The sequence below is a fragment of the Rhyacophila brunnea genome, unplaced genomic scaffold (assembly GCF_057557595.1).
Source record: "Rhyacophila brunnea isolate RB1 unplaced genomic scaffold, BYU_Rbru_1.0 scaffold_149, whole genome shotgun sequence".
NCBI lineage: Eukaryota > Metazoa > Arthropoda > Insecta > Trichoptera > Rhyacophilidae > Rhyacophila > Rhyacophila brunnea.
The window spans coordinates 179762-184482 of NW_028232805.1; the positions used below are offsets into that span (position 1 = coordinate 179762).

The window sequence follows — 4721 nt, forward strand, 5'->3', positions numbered from 1 at the left end:
CGTTTTAAGCAAGATTTTATTGTAAGATGAGCCTTAAGGAAAATGTTGTAAGTAGTCCCAAATTAAACGATACCAAGAATATCCATCTATCTATTAAAAATATTCCACTGAGAATGACTCCTGCAATTAGATATGTACAATAGTCACTCTCACAGACATGTTCCCTATCTAGAATTTTTGGAAAAATCTGATAAACCAGTATTCCTATCATAAGTAGAAGTGATGTATGTAAATCATCCTTGATAGTTGAAAGAATTAATAGCATGCCCAAAACATATGAAATTGAAGACAGTGTGGAGTTTGGAGTAGATGATATAGAAATAATTTGTGCTAATTCCATAGGCAAAATTTCTGCTTCATTGATATTTTTACCTGAATAGATAGTGTAAACTCCATTATTCCCAAGCTCTTCACCATTTCTCTTGTCCAAGAATATACCACTTTTACAAATGCTTGTTCCTACAGAATCTACTAGAAAAATTGTCTGAAGCAGAAATATCTTGATCATTACATTTTCTTCACTAATAAAATATTTTGAAATTGGCAAAACCATTGAAATACAAAGAATAATTATGGCATATGATTTCCACAGCATACGAATTCTGTGAAATTTTGTGGAAACATTTGTAATTGGCCTACTCCAGTAACTAAGACCATAAAGTTGTAAGGTATATTCATAGAATAGAGTATGGAAATTGCTTGCTATAAAATTAGCTATTATATCAATATTTCTATAAATCGCGTAAAATCCTGATATTGAGAATATGCGCAATAGCATCAAATTGTGAATAAGATTGGTATGCATTTTATGGGTAAGGATAAAAACATATTAGATGCCATCATCAATAATGTACTCCAACAAGGCATATAAATATAGTTAGTTTGGCGTGATTTTACCAATTTTTTATAGATTAGCTTTAAGTATCCCCAAAAATGTCAAATTGTGAAAAATGCTATTCGAAACGAGCAGTTGTTGTTCGATCAAAAAATAAGATGAAAGTCTGTAAGGAATGCTTCTATGATTTATTTGAAAAGGATATTCATGAATGCATAATTGGTAGTAATATGTTTGGTATAGTTAATCGAAGAGAAGAAGGAAAGTTACACAAGATTACTCTGAGTGAATCCACGCACAATCATAAATTAATTGTGAGTAGCATCAATTCATCTCTCAATATGGAACCATCAAATCCTATAAAAGTAGGTATAGGAATTAGTGGAGGCAAAGATTCTACTGTTCTTGCACACATCCTTCACTTATTAAATATCCGTTACAACTACGGTCTAGAACTTGTTCTACTATGTGTTGATGAGGGAATTAATGGCTATAGAGATCAGTCTATTGATACGGTTCACTCTAATCGGGATGAACTGGGCTTACGACTCAAAATAGTTTCATATGAAGAACTATTTGGAACAAGTATGGATAAAGTAGTAAGTAAAATAGGAAAGAAAGGCAACTGCACATATTGTGGAGTATTCAGACGCCAAGCATTAGAAGAGGCAGCCAGGGGAACAGGTGTTGATTATATAGTTACTGGACATAATGCAGATGATATGGCAGAGACAGTTTTGTTAAATATTCTAAGAGGTGATGCAGGTAGGTTAGCAAGATGTACAAGTTGTACAGGAAGTGACACAACATCAGTTACAAATATTAACATCCAAAGTGTTCTGTCATTGCCTCGTTGTAAGCCATTCAAATATTCCTACCAGCAGGAAATTGTTCTCTACGCATATTTCAAAAAGCTGAAATATTTTTCAACGGAATGCCCATATTCTCCCAACGCTTCTAGAGGTGATGCAAGAAGCTTAGTAAAGGAATTAGAAAAGGTGGATGCAGGAATAATTGAAAGAATTATCCAAGCTGGTGAGGATTTTAACGGTATACAAAGTATAGATTCGAAACATAATACAGTCACTCGCGAAGTTAGAGTTACTAAGTGTGATAGATGCAATCATCCAACTTCAGGTACTACTTGTATTGCCTGCTCATTGCTTGAGAAATTGAAAATCAAAAGTAATTAAGGCCTATAGTAATGGCTTATGCATCTTATATTATAAAACTTGAATAGACATCCAGTATTGGAAACATAATCTACAAGAGATATTTGCATTATGCAAAAATTAGTATGCTTTAAGCAAATCTAAAGTTTCAAGATTCGATTTATAAACCTACTTGATGAAATACAACAGTGAATAAACGAATCAAGTATCTGAATGGTGATTTAATACTGTTTGAAAATTTTTAGACTCCAACCAGAAGATACTTTTTTATCCCTCAATTGCATGAAAAAAGAGCGGATTCGACAAAATAAGTGTTCTATCAAAGTGCTTTTATCAAATGGATTCCGTAAACCATTTCAAATATTGGTTGATAGTTCTTTTATACGAACAATTAATTCTTTAGAAAGTGGAATTAGTGTTCTAAAAGATACTTTACAAGACTATCCCAAGTATTTTATTCCAAAGTGTGAATATGATAAGTATAGAAAGTTTATAGAAAAGGAGTTTAATAAAAAAAAAGAAAGTAACTCAGAGAATGGAGACAAAGGTTACAAAAATAGTTTGAAACCTTTCGAAGCGAGTGGTGATCTGACTGGAACAGATTTTTCAGGCCAGTGTGAAATAATCAAGTGTAATAGCCACCGTAGAAATCCAATAGCTTCTAATGATAAAAATACAGATTCCATAGATGAAGCAGATAAAAATCATGTGGATAGTGCCGATGGATACACAAAGAAACTTGAACATCATAACGCCTTCACAAAAGATGAGAAAAATGTACATGACTGCTATTCACAAATTCTAGGAGATTTGAATCCACATCATTTTATACTAGCTACTACAAATATGAGGCGTATATCTCAATTTAAAGATCATAGTAAGCTTCCACTTTTAAAAGTCACAAAGTGGGTGCCATTTATAGATGTAAAAGGACTGAAAAGAGTCAGCATCGAAAATAAGGGAAAACCTGCTGGAGAAAAGGAGTTACGCAGACTAAAACAGCTTTTTGAATAAGTAGGGAGAAAATTAAATTTTTTAAAGGCATATTTAATCAACTGTTGGAAATATCAAACTAGATAACGATTTATTGTTAATTTCATATTTTTTACTTATTCCTCGCAAACTCCTTAAATTTTTTCTATTAAATCGATAAATTCTATTCGAAATGAATATTTCTTTTTTTAAACTCTAATAAAAGTGTTAAAAAATCTTCAACATCCATTTTAGAAGTCCTTACATCTACCAAATTACTAGCTGATATTATTTCTTCCACTATGGTTTCGAAAGCACAGTTTGGAAAAACTTTCTCAATGATATGTGAAATCTGTGGTACTTTCAAGTTACCTGCAAGCGTCTTATTCTTTCTACCAAAACATATCTTCAGCATTCTATCAAATTCTAAAACATTAATTTCAACCCTAGGGTTCTTTAGCTCTATTTTTACAAAGCAGGTATCCACCTTTGGAGGCGGAGTAAAGCTATTCTTAGAAACTCGCATTACATGTTGAGTTTGTGAAAGTAGTTGAATTATCACTGAAAGCCGACTATAATCCGAGGTACCCGGTCGAGCTATCAAACGGTCTGCAAATTCTTTTTGAACTAGAATGTAGGCCGATTTAAAATGATATGTCATTAATTTCAATATTACTGGGCAACTAATATTAAATGGAATATTTGAAACACACTTGTCAAAATGTGGGAAATCATAAAATAGAACATCACCCTGAATCAACTCCAACTTGTTTTTTAATTCCGGAAATTTGTTAATACGACTAAGTAGCTCCCGACACAGCTTCTTGTCATTTTCATAGGCTATTACTTTTTTTGCTTTCTGTAATAATTTGATTGTGATACTCCCAGTTCCCGCTCCAATCTCTATAACTGTATCTGTGTGTTTTATTTTAGCTTTCTGTATTATTGTATCAATTAATCCATGATTTTTTAAAATGTGCTGTCCCTCAGTTTTATTGAAATGGATACTCATTTGGAGATAAAAAATTTTAAAAATTCTAAAATGCTTGATACCGTACAAAAATATATTACATTAATTGTTTCTATTCCTCTAAGCACAGTGCCCTACACAGGATGTTAGATTTTAATTTACTTACGCATATTCTATCAAATTAATAGGCTAAGATTAATTAGGCAGGGGGCTTGAAATTTTAGATAAGCGTCAAAAAAATGAGGTTTCTCCAGATTCATTTGTATATGCTACTGAGTGACCCTATTATTAAAATAAAATTACTCTAAGGAAATCACACCAAAAGTTGAAATCTTTTACGGGATGATTATTTATTAATATACTAAATTAATCATGAAGGCATAGTTCATAGAAATAATAATCTTGTTATTTATATTCAAAAGAGTAAATCTAATAACTATATTCAATTGTATGGTATATCTTTAAACTCTTGTTAATTAGAAATACAATTTCAATATGTTATAAAAAATAAAAATTTTAAATCCCCTTAAAATAAAAATGAAAAATGGTTGGTTCAACAGATTAATTACAGATTCTTGGGTATTTTTTTTACAACCATTGATTACTGCTATTTTTGACAAGTTCTCACTGAAGAATTATTTCATACATCTCTTCAAGTTTAATCTTCTGATTAATCTGGATGAGTGTCTTAAAGATATAAAAGTTCGAAATAGTCAACAATTGCTATCCTTAGGTGTTATTTTGAAATTCTTTCTCACTGAATACGCACTAA

The 4721-nt window shown here is 31.4% G+C and overlaps 1 pseudogene; it reads left to right on the forward strand.

Annotated features, from left to right (window-relative positions):
- Nucleotides 1-993: 993 nt before the first annotated feature.
- On the forward strand, nucleotides 994-4376 carry LOC147075336 (cytoplasmic tRNA 2-thiolation protein 1 pseudogene; annotated as a pseudogene).
- The last annotated feature ends 345 nt before the right edge of the window (nucleotides 4377-4721 follow it).